This window comes from Humulus lupulus, chromosome 1 (genome assembly GCF_963169125.1).
Source record: "Humulus lupulus chromosome 1, drHumLupu1.1, whole genome shotgun sequence".
Taxonomy (NCBI): Eukaryota; Viridiplantae; Streptophyta; class Magnoliopsida; order Rosales; family Cannabaceae; genus Humulus; species Humulus lupulus.
In genome coordinates, this window is record NC_084793.1 from 104,259,850 (window position 1) to 104,281,554 (window position 21,705).

Below are 21,705 nucleotides of genomic sequence, written 5' to 3' on the forward strand. Positions count from 1 at the left end.
ACATACTTGTATAATGTGTCTGCTTGGTTATAGTAATTATTGCTAAGCATGTTGTATATATTATGTTGACTATCTGAATCTATTTAATTAAGTTTTCTTGCTAAGCCTTGGCTCACAAGTGCTATGTGGTGCAGGTAAGGGTAAGGAGAAGCTTGGCCAGCCATGAGTTGGAGAGCGTTAGGGGGGTGTGTATATATGCAGTTTCCTCGACCGCCACGGTTGAGATATCGTAGAGGAACTAGGGTTGGACCCTATTTTCTGCTTAGGTCGGCTTATTTTGTAATCCCCTAGTTGTAAACGACTTTCAAACTTCTATTTTGGGATCCCATGTAAAGACTAAAGCTTTTAATGGAAATGTTTATTCCATTGACCAAATTTTTTAATAACTAACTATTAGTTACTTAATCACATGTTTTAGTCAAAATGACTCATTTAGCAAGTCCAACACTATTTTAAATACACGTCGTAATGATCCCTGAGTAGTAGGGCGTTACATGAACTTAGAGGTGGTTCCGCCTCTTATGGGAGTTGGAGTTTCTCCCCGGAGAGTTCATAAACGAATGAGTAGATGGCCATATGAGTGCTAAGCGAGAAAAGTGGGAAAAAAAAAGATGTAGTGGAGGTGTGTGAGTTATCATCAGTTTTGTCACAAGGAGTACATGGTTCAAGCATTTAAGCTACCAATGTAAAGTTCAAGACGAAAGGCACTTTACTTTAGGAATGAGAACTATTTTTGAGCTAAAGGTTGAGGCTTGTATTTTACCAAGTGGGAGAATGTTATGATTTGTTAAATACAAAGGATAAGTGTTGTTATACAAGCTAGGCATAAAATACATAGTTATTTCACATAGTGAAGTTGTGAAATTTGAATTTAAATTGTAGGCACTTAAAAATTGGTTTTTTTGGGTCCAAAGTGATACATAGAGGTATCTAAGGCTCCCATAGAGGGGGCCTTGGGCAGAGAGGTTGCGATACATCACCTCTTTGAAGTGGAGGTGTTGCATCGCCTAAATTCGAAGGGGTAAGAAAACCCCAACAGGTGATGCATCGCGTGCTAGTAGGCGACACATCGCCTGGCAAGATTTTAGCACCAAATAACGAGTTTTGAGACTCTAATCCTATTTGTTAGACCTAATGAATGTGCCAACACTAGAAAAGGGTTCTCTTAGAGTTTTGGAAGACTTGATCACTCTCTCAAATCTCTGTCTAACCTCTCTCTCTCCCTTTCTCTAGTTTTCAAGAATCTCAACTATTCTCTAAGAAACTCATAAAGAAAGTGCTTGGCTTTGTGAGTTTAATGCTTGTTCAATCCTAATTCTCATTTCTTCTTAGAAAAAGCCTCAAGCATCAAAGGAGGGCTAGGAAATAGAGAATTAGGACATCGATACATCTCGTGTATAAGCCTTTGGTTGTTTTTTCCATTGAAGAATTAGAAGTTCAAGGTGGTGGTTCAACAAAAGGTTTTGAAGCTTCATTAAGGTTGAAGAAGATTGTCCTACAACTAAAGTTTGCATCTTCTAACTCAATCTTCCTTTGGTCTCTGTCAAGGATAATTTTTTGTAAATTTTTAATATTGTGGTCGTGTAATCTCACTCTCCCCGAATATTATTCAATTGTTGCCATCTTTTTATGGGTTAGATAGAGAGGATCCTTACATGCATGTCAAAGATTTCTTAGAAATTTGCTCAACATTTAAATTTCAAAAAAATTCTGATGAGTCGGTCAAACTAAGATTGTTCCCTTTTTCATTAAAAGACAAATCAAAAGCTTGGTTATATTCCCTTCCCACGGGGTCTATAACTACATGGGATCAAGTTTATAATAAATTCTTGCTGAAATTTTTTCCTATGTCTAAAACTGATAGTCTAAGGAAAGAAATCTCCGAGTTTTTTCAAAAAGATAATGAAGAGTTTTATGATTGTTCGGAAAGATTTAAAGATTTATTATTAAAATGTCCTCATCATGGTTTTGAAAAATGGAGACTTGTAAAATATTTTTATGATGGTTTGACCCTATCTAATAGTCAAATGATTCAATCTATGCATACTGAATTTTTTTAAAAATTTCAAGGACAAGAGGCTTGGGACGCCCTTGAAGATTTATCTGTCAATTCACAACAATGGAATTATTTTGATCCTAGGTCTAGGTCAACTAATTCACCAAAAAGAGGAGGAAGGTATGGAGTAAAAGAAGAATTAGACTTAAGAACATCCTTAGACAAATTAGCGAGAAAAGTAGAAGCTTTAGCCATAAGACAAACCATAAACTCTTCAATACAACCAAGAAAAGATGTTTGTTCTATATGTTCTAGTCCTTGCCATAATGCCCAATCATGTCCTTCCTACCAAGAAGCCTTTTCTGAGGAGGCCAATGCACTTCATGCTTATGGGAAACCAAATGATAGCCCATTTTCATCCACCTACAATCCAAATTAGAGAAACCATCCAAACTTTTCATGGAGACAAAACCAAGCCCAAATGAATTAAGGGCACCAATACAACACACAAAACCAAGCTCATGCCCCACAAAATCAACCATATCCTCAACAAAGAAAACCTTCCTTAGAAGATACTTTACAACAATTTATGCAATCCACTCAACAAATCCTACAAAATCAGTCTCAATCAATTACCAAACTCGAGACACAAGTAGTACAACTCGCCACTGCTTTAGCTGATAGAGAAAAAAGGAACATTCCCTAGTCAACCTACCCCTAATCCAAAAGGTCAATATGAGATAGGAAAGTCTAGTCATAATGGAGAAGTCAAATCAATTTCAGTTCTTAGGTCCAGAAAGAACATTGTCAAACCCGATTACATACCTGAGGTTGAAAACGAAAAAAAAAAAAAAGAGTCAACCTTCTAGTTCTAATGCCAATGACTTTTCAAACAAGGAGACTCCAATCAATCCTTTCATTCCAAAAGCCACATTCCCATAAAGATTACTTCCAATTAAAAAAGGCGGCCAATATAATGACATCTTAGAAGTTTTTAAACAAGTTAGTATCAATATCCCTTTCTTAGATGCCATTAAACAAATTCCTGCCTACTCTAAATTTTTAAAGGATCTTTGTACTGTTAAAAGAAACACTAATGTTCCTAAAAAGGCATTTTTAACTGAACAAGCTAGTCCCACTATTCAATATAAGAGTCTTATTAAATATAAAGATCCTGGGTGTCCCACAATTTCATGCATTATTGGTGATCATTTTATTAACAAGGATTTACTTGATTTGGGTGCTAGTGTGAATTTATTGCCTTATTCTGTTTATAAGCAACTTGGTCTTGGTGAGCTAAAACCTACCTCTATAACTCTTCAATTAGCCGATCGTTCTGTGAAAATTACTAGAGGCATTATAGAGGATGTTTTGATAAAAGTTGATAAATTTTATTTTTCTATTGACTTCATTGTTCTTGATACTCAACCTATGGAAAATATGCATGCTCAAATTCCTATCATTTTAGGTAGACCATTCTTAGCTACATCTAATGCAATCATAATTGTCATAATGGTGTTTTGAAATTATATTTTGGAAATATTACTGTTGAATTGAATGTATTTAATGTTGTTAAATCTCTTGAGTGTGAGGAAGTGCATGAAGTTAACATGATAGATAGTATTTGTGAAGATGATGGAAATGACTTACTTGACTTTTGTTAAAAATACTTTGGTATGAACTTGCATGTTGATGACTCTAATGATGATGTGAATTCTTTGCTAGAGTCCATACCCTTAAATGAAACCAAAGTTGAACCTTTTTCACCCTTAGATCATGTTCAATCAACTTCTGAGTCTTCAAAGTTAGACCTTAAACCTTTGCCAGAAAATTTAAAATATGCTTTTCTAAGAGAGTCTGAAACCTTACCTGTTATCATAGCATTCTCTTTAAATAAATAACAAGAAGATAAACAGTCTGATGTCCTTAGAAAACATAAAGAAGCCATAGGTTGGACCATTGGAGACATTAAAAGAATCAGCCCATCCATTTGTATGCATAGAATCCATCTAGAAGAGAATGCTAAAACCTCTCGAGAATGTCAAAGAAGGCTAAATCTAAATATGCAAGAAGTGGTTAGAGAAGAGGTCATAAAATTATTAGACATAGGTATCATTTACCATATTTCTGATAGTCAATGGGTTAGTCCAGTTCAAGTTGTGCCTAAGAAGTCTGGGATAACAGTTGTTGAAAATGAGAAAAATGAATTAATCCCTACTAGAGTACAAACATGGTGGAGAATGTGCATAGACTATAGAAAGTTGAATAATGTTACTAGAAAAGACCATTTTCCATTACCCTTTATTGATCAAATGCTTGAACGCTTAGCTGGCCATGCATATTATTGTTTTCTTGATGGGTATTTGGGATATAACCAAATCCTCATTGCTCCACAAGATCAAGAAAAGACTACATTTACATGCCTTTTTAGAACTTTTTCCTATCATCACATGCCTTTTGGATTATGCAATGCACCTGCGACTTTTCAAAGGTGTATGATTTCAATTTTTTCTGACATGGTTGAAAGATTTCTTGAAGTGTTTATGGATGATTTTTCTGTGTTTGGTTCTTCCTTTGATGAATGTTTGCACCATATGTCACTTGTTTTAATTCGTTGCAAAGAGAAAAACCTTGTCCTCAACTGGGAAAATGTCATTTTATGGTTAAAAAAGGAATTTTTTGAGGTCATGTAATCTCATCTGAGGGAATAGAAGTTGATAAAGCTAAAGTTGATCTTATTTCAAAACTTCCCCCACCTAAAACTGTGAAGGAAATTAGATTATTCCTAAGCCATGCCGGTTTTTATAGACGATTTATAAAAGACTTTAGCAAAATTTCTAGGCCTTTATGCCATTTACTTGGAAAAGAAAATACTTTTGTCTTTAATAATGATTGCCATGTTGCGTTTGAAAAATTGAAAAATTTGTTGACTACTGCACCCATTATTCGACCCCCTGACTGGAAAATACCTTTTGAAATAATGTGTGATGCTTCTGATTATGCTATAGGTGTTGTCTTAGGACAAAGACTTGAAAAAATACCTCATGTAATTTACTATGCTAGCAAAACTTCAAATGATGCTCAATTAAATTATTCCACAACTGAAAAAGAATTTCTTGCTGTTGTTTTTGCATTAGAGAAATTTAGATCTTATTTGTTAGGGTCTAACATTATTGTTTATTATGATCATGCTGCATTAAAATATCTCTTATCGAAAAAAGATGCTAAGTCTCGTTTGATCCACTAGATCCTACTTTTACAAGAATTCGACTTAGAAATACGTGATAAAAAGGGATCTAAAAATTTTGTTGTTGATCATTTATCTAGACTAGTTGTTGAAACTATACATGATTCCACTCCTATAACTAAAACTTATCCTGATGAATAATTGATGCATGTTACTTCCTTGCCTTGGTGTAACGACCCAAAATTACTATTAAGGCTTAAGAGCCTTGATTAGTGTGCCGGGAGGGCATAATTGGAGGTTAAGAGAATTAATGGTAAGAAAACATGAATATTGGTATTGGAAAAGTAGGTGGGCCCCGTTTGGCTGGTAAGGGCGTGATTGTAATTTTGGCTTGTTAGGGCGTAAACGTGATTGTGTGTGATAAAATTGTTGAGACCACATTATTATGTGGATAGGTGGATATATATATATGCATATGTGTGTGTTTGTAGCTTTCGGCACGAGGCGATCCTAGAGCTTGATAGCGGGAGAAGTCACAAAGGGGTTTAACAATTGACTTTGGACAAGTCAGGGGTGTTTTAGGTATCGGGTAGTTATTTAGACTATCGGGTTATGAAAATAAATATATGGAGATATATTTGAGGTTAGGAAGTCTAAGTGTGAATATTGGGGAATTTTACCATTTTGCCCTCGAGGACGTTTCCGGCACCCCGAGGCTCGGGATTGACTTAACGGGATAAATGATAGACTTAGTTAAAAAAGAAGCTAGTGGAAAGGAAGATTATACCGAATTTCATTCTCTCTCCCTCTTCTCTCTCAAGGGAACTAGAAAAAAACACAAGGAAAACAGAGGAAACTTGGAGGATTTGGGCTGGGATTTCAAAGGGTTTCAGTGGGGATTTAAAAGCTTAGCTCAAGGATTATCCAAGGAACATTTAATCAAAGCCAAGGTGAGAATCAAACTGTGTTTTTGAGGTTAGAAGCTCTGAGTTTTTCTGAGTAGTAAGATAATTATAACTTTGATGTTTAAGGTTGAATTGAAGCTAGAGACTTGGGAACTAGCTGGGATTCTACTTAAAGAAAGGGTTCAGCTGAAGAGGTAAACTTTAATTTATGATTTAGAAGCTTAAATTTGAGTTCTGTATGGTTGGTTTTAGTGTTTAATGTTCTTGAGTTTCAGAGATTGAAATATGGATTGCAATGAGTTTTAGGTTGGGTTTTCTGTTGAATTATGATGTTAAAGTTGTCTTGAAATTGTTGGGAATGATTGATATTGAAATAGGGAGCTTTGGTATGATTTTGGGTAAGGTTTGGAGGTTGGAAACGGTGGAAATTCTGGGTTCGAAGGGAAGGGCCGCGGCTCTGTTCTAGAGCGCTGCGGCCCTAGGATGAAGATGAGCCCGGAGGGCTCGGCTAAGGGGGAGCGTCGCGGCGCCCAAGGCAAGGGCCGCGGCGCGTGTCTTCTTTTAGAGAGGGCCTTTGTTCTGTTTCAAGGGCAGGGTCGCGGCTAAGCTTTAGTGGCCGCGGCCCTTAGACGCATACTTGAACGTTCAAGGTTTTAAAGTATGGGGATCGAGCCTAGGGTGCTCGGGATCAATCTCACCACCGTGCTTGGTGGGATTCAACTTTCCAGAAGCTAGTTTTGTACATGAAAACCTATATGTGAATATTAATGGAATCCATTATCTTGGTTGTGACTAGGTGATAAGTTAGGCCTCGGGAATGGATCGCACTCGGGGGTCGTCCTTTCTAATTAAAGCACTTGGAATCAAGGTAAGAAAACTGCACATGTGTAGGTGGATAGGATGGGACTATGTGTTCCCTATATTTGAATGTATTGTTATGTGAATATGTTGGGATTAAGAGTTCCCTATAATTGTATAAGTGTCATGAGGTGGTATTATGCCACGGGGACAAGAGATAAGCGGCCTAAGGGTGTCGAAATCAATATTTACGCACATGGCGCGGCTCATACACTGGTATCCGAGGACAGCTTATTAATCACTGAGCTCGGTTAAGCTGGCTGGAGTCAGTGGGTATGTCACTGGGCTTGGCCTAAGTGAGCCAAAGGCAGTGAATTAAATAGAGGGTGCGGCCTGCGGGCATTAACCCTAGTTATTGCTTGACATGTGTCTATTGTGGATTATTGTCTATGATTTGATGAGTGTTTGGAGCTGAATTATTGGTTAATGACCAGTGTGCAGCCTTGAATGTATTTTATAGCTTGATGGAACTAATTAATGCTTTGTGATTATTGGATTATGATCTGCGGATTGTTTAGCTGCTAATACTGTTATGTTATGATATTATGTTTTCTTGCTGGGCTTCGGCTCATGGGTGCTACATGGTGTAGGTAAGGCAAGTTTACCATGGGTTGGAGAGCTCTGGGGGCGAGGTGTACATTGTCAGCTGCTCGGCCACCACGGTCGAGGATTTGTACAGGGACGGGGACCTAAAACGTATATTTTTCCATTAGAGTGGCTGGGTTACTTATTTGTGATTAAGAATTTTGTATTTACGTCATTTAAACCCTGATTTGGGATCCCATGTATTAAACATCTGTTTTTAATAAAATATAATCGTTTGTAACCAAAATTCTTTTTAACCTAATCTGTTTGTGTCATTAGAAACACATTTCGAACTAAATGACTTGATTAGCAAGTCTTGCACTATTTCAAACACACAGCGTAGCGGTCTTGGTTATCCAGGGCGTTACAACTTGGTATCAGAGCATCCTAGGTTTAAGGGTTCCTGGTGATAGGCTGGACATGTACACTTGCCGCTGAAGACAAACTCGACTCAGGTTTCTATGATTGAATATTTGAGACTATATGCTTAAGCTTTCGATTAAAATGTGAATGTATTATGCTGTATGACCATAGGGAGCACAAGAACTCATAGGGCCTGGCCCTTGACTAATATCGCATGATGAGATGGAGGCGTGCTGATCAGCATTGCTGTTGCATGTGAATGAATATTTGAACAATGGTTTGCATATTGGTTGCTTGTGGGTGATTGCCCAAGCTGGATTTATATGTTATGCTTGTCTATTGATTTATAGGAAGCATGAGAAGGTGTGAATAAACGTGGCAGCAATTTGGTAGCTAAGTGCATAGAAATGTGAATTAATGTCTATTATGTTCTATGTGTGTATGAATATTGTGATTACTTGGACCTGGATATGGTTTGGTTTGGAGTGTGAACCTCGGGGTTGAGAAGTTTAGTCAGCAGTGGCAGATGAACTCAGATTGTTTGCATACAGGATGGTTTCGTAGACCTGGCATCGTAATACAGGAGGGTTGCAGATGATGACTGGGGTTGGAAACCTCCATCTACCCTGAAAGAGATGTTCGCTAGCGTATGAGTAATGGTGTTGGTTCAGTATAGGGATACAGACGGATAGAAAAAATATATATTAAATGGAAGGCCTAAAAGGCGTTATCCTCTGGTTTGAAGAGGAAGGTTCGGGTTTGCTTAAGAATTATTTAGTGGATGGGCAAAGCTAATTCCATTCTTGGTTATATAAAGGTGAGAGGTCGTAACTAAGGGATTGTGCTAAGTACTTGTGGTAGGAGGATGCTAGGAAATGGTATTCAGATTGAGACATTGGCATGATGGGTTGGAAAGAACTCAAGTGGGGATTCGATAAAAGAAGTTATAAGGACACAGTCTGAGCTGCGGAGATTAATAAATCTATGAGCTTGATTTGAAATGATAAGACAGCGACAACATGTGTTAATGAGTGTTAGGAGTTGGATACTTCATTTTGGAAATTTTTATAAGCGGTGGTAGTTGGGAATAATGACCCATGTAAAGGTTAAATTCTGGAATGGTCCAGGGTGACAGGGCCGCTCCAATGTTTTAGATTTTCGGTTGCATTTGAGTAGCAGAGAGGGCCATGTTATTTGAGATTTGTGGAAGGAGGTATAGAGCATGAATGCTGCAGGGCAAGGGATGCAGAAGATTGTACTTCTATTGGTAGAATTCAGTAAGGACAGATTCTCGATTATTGAGGTAGAAGGACCCCAGATGGTGCTTGGGCACCTAGTTTGTGATAGGAAAGGGGTCTGGCTGAAAAGATAGTTGTCAAGATGGTGGCGGGAACCAGGGAGGTTATTTGGTATGTACCTGAGGCAGAGGGCGCCACCTGAGAGGATGTCAGGCGAGGGCATGACCTCTACACGAAATAATTTAATATGTTAGGATGGATTTCCCACAGTGAGGGAAACAGAAGACTGGAATGCCTGGTTACATAACAAGTTGGAAGAGTTCAATGTTGAGTATCTTTCAAGAAAGATTCAAACATAGAGAGAGTATGCCTCAAGGGTACGATGCGAGAGGCTGGAGAAAGTAGTATTTACTAAGGAGGAATTGGAAACTTCTGGCAGAGGATTTGGGATACAAGTAATCAAGAGATTTGTAGTGAGAACAATAGAGCTCGTTGTATGGAAGCTTCAACATGAGTCAGAGTGAGAGAGTTAATCTGTTAAGAGATAACCATGGATTGTAGGGGATATCACTTGGAAAATATTAGTTTGACTGAATGGAAACTAAGCTGACCAGTAGGCATTCAGATGGGTACAAAGAAGGAATGGGTATACTTCAGGACTGGACTATGAACAAGTTTGATATTAGAAACATTATGGAAGATGGTAATAACTTGACAGGAAGAATTACTTAAGCAGTCGAAGAAGTTTGATCTTGACTCAGATGGAGCATTGTATTGCGGGAATTGTTGGTATCGTCGGTTAAGAATGAAAAGTTTTAATGTTGGGTACAAGTCGGGACAATGTCTCCAGGAATTGATCTATGATCTGGTTATTATCAGCTGGTGATCAAGGAAAGAGACATTTAAGGAAATACTACTTGTACTGAGTAGGGTGTGATGAAATTGGTAAAAAGGGTTCTAAATTGGTTCAAGCTTCAGCAACACAGGTAAGTTCTTCAAGTAGGGAATACAAGAATGGTGTGGGCAAGCCCCCTTCAAGTTCACGAGCAGTATGTTGGACTACTTCCAGATAGAAGTGGAAAGCAAACGACTATTATGCCGAAGATGTTAACACCAAGGAAGCAGGGTCACAGGTAAGGTTCTATGAAGTGTCAGATTGGGTTTCACCAGGGGTACTCAGAGAAGAGCTACAAGAAGAAGGGACAAGTATGAGGAGATTTGATCTGAAGCCACAAAGAAGCTACTAAATAACGTCTGAAGAACAGGAAGCACAACGAGACTGGCAAGCGTGTCATTTATCACGTAAGTATTTTCGCAGACAACTACACCAGAGATTTGAGGAATGGTAAAACTTGAAGTTAGACTAAATGGATAGTGTCAAACCAAAGTTCAGAAGACAGGGTAAGAATGGATTAGCACTTGGTGACGCAGGAATACACGTGTTATGGTTGGATATGGAAGAGTAGCATAAAGAAGCGAATTTCTGGTAAAGATATAAAATTGTGAGGGTATACCACGGGTTGGGGCATGCCCAAGCTCAGACTGACGCAAGGATGGATTGAGCCTCGCGGGAGGTAAAAGAATGGGAACATAGTGGATACACATGGAATGTTGAATTGACAGTTTATGCATAGTGTAAGGTACTTGAGTGTTTGGTCATTGGTAAGAGAGATAATTTTGAGACTAAAATTTAATGGAACGCAGTAGACGGATGGTTGATGTTAGAAGTCCTTGACTGTACGAGGAGGGGATTTAATTAGAGGCGGATCTCTTATCTGAAAGGTATGTGTTAGTTAAAAGAAAGCCACAGATTACAATGAAATGGGCAAGGTAATGATTGAGATAGGTAAAGTAATAGTGTGTGGTGGTGATCATATACGTTTTCTTTGGATAATGGAATCCAGAGTGATGGTTCTGTGGAAACGGGGAAGAACCCTATGGGTATAATACAATATAAGGTTCAAGGACCGGATGAATGGTCCACAGAGAATTTGGTGTGGAGATGGGAACTATAGGTGGATGTCGTTTCATCTCCTGGGGTTTGTTGTACCGGGAGGTTTAGCTGACAGTAGAATCTGGGATACACGAATATTGAAAGGTAAAGTGATATGATGGTGGGCCATAGGAATGAACCACATTAGACTGTAAATAAGGTGATTGAACAGAGAAGAAGTTGCAAGTCAGCTGAATGAGATGGCATAATTTGATTTGTTTAATTAGTAATGCAGTAGAGTATTGATAACATTAAATTGAGACCCTATAACTTTCTGAGTTTTGGAAAGGGACCAGAGAACGAAGGAAATAAAGTGGGAATCTGGAATTACTGATTAATTGTAGATAAGATAGAAACCTGAGGGCTTAACAATTATGTTAAGGGATTAGGCATTGAATGTGCAACATTTGGGATATCAAGGGAAGTGTATTCTTTGATGTGACAGTCACGGTATTGGATGCTGGAGTATAGCTAAAGTGACAGGGCATAGGACCTGGTAAGATAAAAGTAAAGAATTGGAAGTTAGTGGATACTGCGATTCAGTTTTGCTTCAGAGAAAAACCAAAGAGGATGTTGGAATTCTTAAGGCAAGGATGTCCGCCTATCTAAAAGTATATAGGAACCTATAAACTGTTAACCTTGGAGTACGGGGTTCCAGGATGAGAGATTTGTATCCCTCCAAGTTGGACAGTGAGAAAGAGTATGATAGTTGGGAAAGAAAGAAGGGTTCTAACTCCCGATTCGACAAGAGTTTTAAGGTTGTAACAAGGGTTTGGCCAAGGGCCTATAAACTGATCCCACCCTGGTAAGGGTGATGATTCATAAGTATTTCTGGCAGTGACAACAAATCAATGAAGAGATCGTTGGGAACTAACAGACTCTGGAATTACAGCGGATCTAGTGTGCAAGTAAAAGTTAAAGGAAGTACAGATATTAGTCACGATCTTATGAAACGATATGGTTACTCAAGTTTGAGTATTATCGAAGATTAAGAGTAAGGACATTGGACCTTGGGAATTGTCGTCAAAGGTATGAGGTTTACTGTTTGACGTGTTCAAGTAAATTTCGAGGATGAAATTATTATAAGGAGGGGATAGTTGTAACGACCCAAAATTACTATTAAGGCTAAAGAGCCTTGATTAGTGTGCCGGGAGGGCATAATTGGAGGTTAAGAGAATTAATGGTAAGAAAGCATGAATATGGATATTGGATAAGTAGGTGAGCCCCGTTTGGCTGGTAAGGGCATGATTGTAATTTTGGCCCGTTAAGGCGTAAACGTGATTCTGTGTGATAAAATTGTTGAGACCACATTATTATGTGGATAGGTGGATATATATATATATGCATATGTGTGTGTTTGTAGCTTTCGGCACGAGGCGATCCTAGAGCTTGATAGCGGGAGAAGTCACAAAGGGGTTTAACAATTGACTTTGGACAAGTCAGGGGTGTTTTAGGTATCAGGTAGTTATTTAGACTATCGGGTTATGAAAATAAATATATGGAGATATATTTAAGGTTAGGAAGTCTTAGTGTGAATATTGGGGAATTTTACCATTTTGCCCTCGGGGACGTTTCCGGTACCCCGAGGCTCGGGATTGACTTAACGGGATAAATGATAGACTTAGTTAAAAAAGAAGCTAGTGGAAAGGAAGATTAGACCGAATTTCATTCTCTCTCCCTCTTCTCTCTCAAGGGAACTAGAAAAAAACACAAGGAAAACAGAGGAAACTTGGAGGATTTGGGCTGGGATTTCAAAGGGTTTCAGTGGGGATCTAAAAGCTTAGCTCAAGGATTATCCAAGGAACATTTAATCAAAGCCAAGGTGAGAATCAAACTGTATTTTTGAGGTTAGAAGCTCTGAGTTTTTCTGAGTAGTAAGATAATTATAACTTTGATGTTTAAGGTTGAATTGAAGCTAGAGACATGGGAACTAGCTGGGATTCTGCTTAAAGAAAGGGTTCAGCTAAAGAGGTGAACTTTAATTTATGATTTAGAAGCTTAAATTTGAGTTCTGTATGGTTGGTTTTAGTGTTTAATGTTCTTGAGTTTCAGAGATTGAAATATGGATTGCAATGAGTTTTAGGTTGGGTTTTTTGTTGAATTATGATGTTAAAGTTGTCTTGAAAGTGTTGGGAATGATTGATATTGAAATAGGGAGCTTTGGTATGATTTTGGGTAAGGTTTGGAGGTTGGAAATGGTGGAAATTCTGGGTTCGAAGGGAAAAGTCGCGGCTCTATTCTAGAGCGCTGCGGCCCTAGGATGAAGATGAGCCCGGAGGGCTCGGCCAAGGGGGAGCGCCGCGGCGCCCAAGGCAAGGGCCGCGGCGCGTGTCTTCTTTTAGGGAGGGCCTTGGTTCTGTTTCAAGGGCAGGGTCGCGGCTAAGCTTTAGGGGCCGCAGCCCCTAGACGCATACTTGAACGTTCAAGGTTTTAAAGTATGGAGATCGAGCCTAGGGTGCTCGGGATCAATCTCACCACCGTTCTTGGTGGGATTCGACTTTCCGGAAGCTAGTTTTGTACATGAAAACCTATATGTGAATATTAATGGAATCCATTATCTTGGTTGTGACTAGGTGATAAGCTAGGGCTCGGGAATGGATCGCGCTCGGGGGTCATCCTTTCTAATTATAGCACTTGGAATCAAGGTAAGAAAATTGTACCTGTGTAGGTGGATAGGATGGGACTATGTGTTCCCTATATTTGAATGTATTGTTATGTGAATATGTTGGGATTAAGAGTTCCCTATAATTGTATAAGTGTCATGAGGTGGTATTATGCCACGGGGACAAGAGATAAGCGGCCTAAGGGTGCCGAAATCAATATTTGTGCACATGGCGCGGCTCGTACACTGGTATCCGAGGACAGCTTATTATTCACTGAGCTCGGTTAAGCTGGCCGGAGTCAGTGGGTATGTCACTGGGCTTGGCCTAAGTGAGCCAAAGGCAGTGAATTAAATAGAGGGTGCGGCCTGCGGGCATTAACCCTAGTTATTACTTGACATGTGTCTATTGTGGATTATTGTCTATGATTTGATGAATGTTTGGAGCTGAATTATTGGTTAATGACCAGTGTGCAACCTTGAATGTATTTTATAGCTTGATGGAACTGATTAATGCTTTGTGATTATTGGATTATGATCTGCGGACTGTTTAGCCGCTAATACTGTTATGTTATGATATTATGTTTTCTTGCTGGGCTTCGGCTCACGGGTGCTACATGGTGCAGGTAAGGCAAGTTTACCATGGGTTGGAGAGCTCTGGGGGCGAGGTGTACATTGTCAGCTGCTCGGCCACCACGATCGAGGATTTGTACAGGGACGGGGACCTAAAACGTATATTTTGCCATTAGAGTGGCTGGGTTACTTATTTGTGATTAAGAATTTTGTATTTACGTCATTTAAACCCTGATTTGGGATCCCATGTATTAAACATCTGTTTTTAATAAAATATAATCGTTTGTAACCAAAATTCTTTTTAACCTAATCTGTTTGTGTCATTAGAAACACATTTCGAATTGAATGACTTGATTATCAAGTCTTGCACTATTTCAAACGCACAGCGTAGCGGTCTTGGTTATCCAGGGCGTTACACTTGGTATGCTGATATTGTTAATTATTTGGTCACTAAAGAAATACCATCTCATTGGTCTAAGCATGATAAATCTAAATTTTATTTTGAGGTGAAATTTTTTATTTGGGATGATCTTTACTTGTTTAAATACTGCCCTGATCAAATAATTAGACGATGCATTCCAAATTGTGACCAATCTAAAATCATATCTTTTTGTCACGATCATGCATGTGGAGGACATTTTAGTAGTAAGAAAACAGCTGCTAAAGTTTTACAATGTGGTTTTTATTGGCCTACTATCTTTCATGATACAAATGTTTATTGTAAAGCTTGTGAACGTTTCCAAAAGTTAGGAAGTTTAACTAAAAGAAACATGATGCCTTTAAATCTTATTCTTATTATTGGCATATTTGATGTTTGGGGCATTGATTTTATGAGACCATTTCCTAACTCTTTTGGTAATTTTTATATTCTTGTTGGAGTTAATTATTTGTCTAAATGGGTTGAAGCTATAGCATGCCACACTAATGACCACAAAGTTGTGCTTCGGTTTTTTAAAGAAAATATATTTTCCTGTTTTGGTTCACCACGTGCTATCATTAGTGATAACGGTACACACTTTTGTAATAAAACATTTGAACATTTGATGAAACAATATGACATTACACATAAAGTCTCAACACCATATCACCCACAAACTAGTGGTCAAGTCGAAGTGTCTAATAGGGAAGTTAAGCACATTTTAGAAAAAACTGTGAATCCAACTAGGAAAGATTGGTCCTTAAGACTCACTGATGCATTTTGGGCGTATCGTACCGCGTACAAAACGCTCATTGGCATGTCCCCCTACAGACTTGTGTATGGGAAGGCGTGTCACTTACCTGTTGAGTTAGAACATAGAGCCTTTTGGGCTATTAAGCAATTAAATTTTTCTTTAGACATGGCAGGTGAAAAATGAAAGCTTCAACTAAATGAACTAGACGATATTAGGAATGATGCATATAACTATTCAAAAAAGTATAAGGATTGTATGAAATTTTACCATAATAAAAATATTTTGAGAAAAGATTTTTCTCCACGTCAGGAGGTCCTTTTATACAACTCTCGTTTGCATTTATTCCCAGGAAAGTTACGCTCTAGGTGGTCCAGCCCTTACATTGTTCGTATTGTTTTTCCACATGGAGCTATTGAAGTTCAAAATCCTAAAAATGGTGATATATTTAAAGTGAATGGACAAAAATTAAAACCATTTTTAGAATTGAAAACCAATGAAGTGGATGAGATCCTCCTTGAGGACCCTGTGTTACCATGCTCTTTGATTCCTATTTGATCCTGATAACTGGTGTTTTATTCACTTTGTTTGTTTTATGTGTGATTTAATATTTTCTTGTTGTATCTTTTACTCTCTTAGCGATGCACCATATCGAGGTACGACCATTCTAAACTCTAAAATCTTGTCAATTTTAATTTCTATTTATATTTTGATACATTGAGGACAACGCTTAAATTAAGTTTGGGGGTATCGAGTTTATATGTTTATTATCATTAAGGAGAGTATGATTTGTTGTGTTTATGTTTTGTGTTAATTTTTGTTTTTATTTATATTTGTTTGAAAAAAAAAACTTTATTAATTTTTGTGTTTGTTGAAAAAAAAAGATATTTATATATATTTATTTATTTTGTTGTCTTGTTAAAAAATCAATTTTTTTTTAAATTGTTCATTTTCATAAAAATTGAAAAAATAAAAAATAAAAAATTGGTGATACTTTTTCATTTTCAATGATAAAAATCTTGATTGAGCTTGAGTTTAGTTTTCTTAAAAATATGAATAATTTTTAAGCTTTGTTTTTAATTATAGGGTCAATTTTGCTTATAACAAAAATTACATTTTTCATAACAAGAACACTCTTATTTTCTATAATTTTAATGAAAACCTCTTTTTAAAGAAAAATTGACAATTTAATTAATTACATAAGCTTAACTTTTATTCATAATAATTTTTTAGAATTATTTTCATTGTGAAATTTTTGAGAAAATCCTTTTTATATCACCAATGAAAAAAATGTGTGTTTTAATTTTTCTTTTGCTTGAGGACTAGCACAACTTAAGTTTGGGGGTGTGATAACCCTACAAAATAGAGTTATTTTATCATATTTTATATGCTAATTGTTGCTTAGTTCTTGAAATTTTAATTAATTTATTATGTTTTTAAATAATTTTGAGTTTATTAGTCTTATCATGATTTTATATACTTTTGTCTGTTTTTATAGTTATTTTATTATAATATGTTATAGTTTAATTATTTAAAATTAGTATTTTTAGATTAAAAGTTAAAAAATGTAATTTTATTGAAGTTAATTGCCAAAGTAAATTAAATTTTAATTAATATTTTCGTGGATTTAATATGGTTTATTTTATAATTGAAAATATTTGATTATAATTTAATGTTTACTTATTTTTGTAACGTCCTACCTCCTTAGAGCCGTTACTAAGTGAGTTTAAAACATGCATTTTACTCGCTAATAGAGGTTTTAAGGTAAATGTGTAATTAAATCATAAACAGAGACATAAACTTTGAAAATAATTCCATTTACTGAAATTCATAAGACAATTAACATTTGGGATCCCAAAATACTGTTTATAAATATTTACAACTCAAAATATATTTAAAGTCGACTAAACGACAAAATAAGATTCTTTACAAACAACTTCCAAAAATACCCCTGGCCGTGGCGGCCAGGCAGACCAGACATGTACGCGTCGCGTCGCGTAACGCTCTCCATACTCATGATCGGTTGACTTTCTCCTTGCCCTTACCTGCACTACAGAGCACCCGTAGGCCGAAGCCCAGCAAGAAAACTCCACAAACACGGATAACATACACATACGAACCATTTAGCATATAACCAATTTGTCTATAAACTAAACACATACGACCATGCCGTCTCAGGCGCTTACCAGGCCCTGAGTTGCGGTCTACACCGTAAGGATATCCCAGGTATCCTTTAGGGTCTTACCCTGGCAACTCGCACTCCGCGTGCTAAACGTTGCTCCCGGCCCCTTTCCGTTCTCGGCCTTTGCCGTTCCCGGCCTTTGCCGTTCCCGGCCTTTGCTGTTCTCGGCCTTCGCCGTTCCCGGCCCTAGCCGATCATTCACATATATACATACACAACATAATTTAAACATAACTAAAACATTACTAACTTATTCAATGGGCTACACCCAACACATAATCATATAGGGTCGTGGCCTGCAACACAATTATGGGGCCTCGCCCTGCTCTATGGGTACAACAGTTTTCTTACCTGTGTCCCGAGCTTCCTGAGCACTGAACCCTCGAGCACGGTCCTCTAGTCCGAGCCTCTCCAAGAACCTAGTCACAACACACAATAGCATCCCCATTACTAACCAATTCATAAGCGTCTCCCGAAACCAAAACCGATCCCTCGGGACCTCCTGGAACCCCACACAAAGTGGCGGAAGCGTCCCCCGAGCCCCCTGGGCAAAAGCCTAAAAACCACAATTTTCCCCTGCTCAGAAATAGCCTAGCGCTGCGGCGCCCAGAAAGGCCCCCGTCCACTGATGCAGCCTAGCGCCGTGGCGCAAAAGAACAGGGCCGCGACGCCCCTTCACAAACCTAGAAATCTGGGTTTCTCCAAATGTTTTCCCCGAGCCAAAACACTCCCAAATCACTACCAAGACTTACCTAAGTCCCAAATTCAATTCAAAACCCCACATAGACCATCTAACAACTAAAAAAAATCAAGAATAAGCTCAATCACACATTCAAACCTACAATTTACAATTTGGTTTAAAACTTCAGAAACTTAAACCAAGCCTTTCAAAACTTAAACCAGAACTTATAAAACTTAAACCATCCCTCAGAATTCTTAAACCACACCAGCAATCGACCAAACAGAGATGCATGAAACTCTTACCTCAAATGGAGATTCGACCCTGGGCTGCTTTCCCAATCAAATTCCAAGCTTAATTCAACAAAATTCAAGCTGAACCTAACCACAATTTATCCCAAGAATTCACCAAACAAACACACACAATTCAATTCTCAAACCATGATATTCTTAGCTGAAATCCACACATAATTTCACAGAATTCTCTTACCTCAATATGTAGAGCAATCCTCTAAGTTTTCTGGCCTCAATTCCCTTCTTGATCCCACAGAAATTCAGAGATTCCTCTCCTTCCCTCCTGTCTTTCCCTAGTTTCCTCTAGAGCTCCTAAAGCCAAGCTCTTGCATAAACACAAGGATAGGTACGTTCTAGCCTTTCCCCTCAGCCAAGGTTATCTATAACCAAGCCAAAAGACCCATTTTCCCTGCCATCTAACTCTCTTTCTATCTAAACCTCAAGGGCAGCCTAGACCTTTCCTATTTTTTTACATAAATACCACTTCCTCACTTAAAGTAACTATCCTCAATGGTTACTTATGGTTACCCAAGTTACCAAAATGTCACTAACCATTACTTACAAATTCCCAAACTCAAGTTATAATATTCCCAAAATACCCCTAGGCTCCTCCCGAGCCGGGTATTTAATCCTGTTGTGACTTTAAGCGAAATGGCTCTCTAGGACCGTCTCGGAGCGTGCATCACAAATAAATCACAATTATATCAACAATATCACATATATTACATTTATGCCCTCGACGGGCTAAGATTACCAATTTTCCCCTAACAACCAAATGGGGCCCACATGCATATTTATTTCACCTAAACATGCATTCTAACCACATATTCATTAAATTCACATAAATTAATACGGTATAACAATTATTGCCCTCCAGGCACACTAATCAGGGCTCCAAGCCTTATTAGCAAATTTGGGTCGCTACAATTTTGCAAGATGAACTTTGCATTTTTTTTTGTTATGCTTGAAAAGCCAAGAAAAATGAAGAAAAGAATATGGCAAAGCTGAAAAAGAAAAGATCTAAAATGCCATTTTTCCGAAGCCCACATAGTTTCTGCCTCCACTTGGGCCACCCTGCACAAGCCCAGCCGAAACCTCCTGCCCAGCCAAGCATCACAGCTGCACCCTTGGGCCCGCCTCTGCCCATCTCGGCCCACGGCTCCTGCCAGATCACAGCCAGCCATTCGGGCCTCATTCCTTCAGCAGCCCACTCGGGCCTGCCACCAGAGGCTCCTCCATTCGGCCCAACGTGAGCACCCCCTGGCCCAACAGTCCCACGCCTCACCCATCAATTTATCTCCTCAGCACATGCCGAAGCACCCTTCCACCAATGCCCCTAGGCCTTCATTCGGCCCTGCCTATCCCAGCCACCAATAACCACCTTTGTAATTTTCCTTGAGCCCATAAATAGCTCATTTGTACCCATTGTCCCCTATGTCCAAAATGCCAACTTTTTACCCATTTTTCTACACATTTTCACCACAACATCATCATTACACCCTATAATTTACCTTCTACATACCATATTTATTTTATTTAATTAATCTAATCAATATAATTAATTTAAATTGATTATTTTAATAATCTCATTTTGGCTATAAATATGGAATTTCAAGACCATTTGGGGTGTTTAATATTTTGGTTACCATTTTCTCTCTTCCATTTTGGGCTTTTCAAGAGCATTCTCAAGTATGTATTTCATGTATTTTGTAATTTCTAGTCTAGTTATGTGCTTCTAATCTTTTTCATAAGATTATTAAGATTATGATGAAGCAACTTGTAACTAGATAATATTTATGTTGTATGTTGATTTCCCTTGTAATGCAACAAAGTTTATGGATTTTTCTTCTTCATATATGTCTTTCATCTTTAATATCTCATATTTTGGATTGCTAGATAATATGCACTTTGTTCTTCATTTTGCAAAAACATAATATTCTTTGTGTAAGATGTGTCATTAAATTATACACATCCATGCTTAGAACAAAAATATTATGTTTTGCCTTATAAATAATATTATTTGATTTTTTTTTTCATTAGATTGATTCACATTAAATACTTTGAAATTATAATTTTTGAAAAGTGAAGAAAAATCCTATCTTTTCATAAGTAATTTGTGCTTAAAATAATAAATCTATTTGGAAAATAGATAGTTTGATTTATTTTAACTATCACTAAAACTTGGGAATCAATATACTAATAAATATTATTAAACTTACATTTTGTAGATTCTAGTATCTTAATATTCTTTCCTTTTACCACTTATTTTCAAATCATTATTGGTTTATTTTTATTCTCTTAAATAGCTTTGTTTTCAATCTTTTATTTTATGTTCATAACATTAAAACTCATCAATCTTTGGAGCTAGGTTAGAATTTATTAATTTTGGTTTAAAATAGTTTTCTTTTTTATTTTAGAAAACTCCTTTGGATTCGATCTCGTGCTTACATGAACACTATATTCCATATTCGATTCGTGCGCTTGCGAGTATAAATTTTTAAAAATACCCGTTTTGGGTCCATCATAAATCTGAGAGTATACAAAAATAATATAAAAGAACACAATGGTTTTACATTGTTAAGGCTATAAAAGAGCCCTAGTCCACGAGTCTATGGTATTTAGTGAGCTTGAAGCTTGTTTTAGCAAGGTTCAATGGTAGTTCTCAGGCAACGTATATATTGCACTATGTTATAGAGTCTCTCTCTCTAAAAATATGAACCCGTTACATGGAGATACTTCAGTCCTATTTATAGAGGCTGGGATTATGAATATTAATCATATACCTTAATACAAATCCCCCCATTCTAGGGTGTTAATGTTGAATTAATATAAAAAAAGATACACTAAATAGAGACTACGGCCCAGGCAGATTGCATGGGGCCCATTGCAGAAAGAGGTGTACCAACTTTATGGGCAACATATCTCTGACTATCAGGGTGCGGCGCAGTTTTACCCATGTCAAGCAACATTATGGGAAATGTTGATTGTCAAGGGTACGAACTCGACACCACTAATCGAGGCTCACCAAAAGTTATCAGATGATTCTCTGGTGGGCCACACCCACAGTGACTGACTCCTGGCATCA

The 21,705-nt window shown here is 37.6% G+C and overlaps 1 non-coding gene across 1 annotated transcript; it reads right to left on the reverse strand.

Annotated features, from left to right (window-relative positions):
• Window positions 1–1,862: 1,862 nt before the first annotated feature.
• Window positions 1,863–1,969, reverse strand: LOC133813524 (small nucleolar RNA R71). Its single transcript, XR_009884533.1, has one exon. It is a non-coding gene; the product is annotated as a small nucleolar RNA R71 (small nucleolar RNA).
• Between the last annotated feature and the right edge of the window lie 19,736 nt (window positions 1,970–21,705).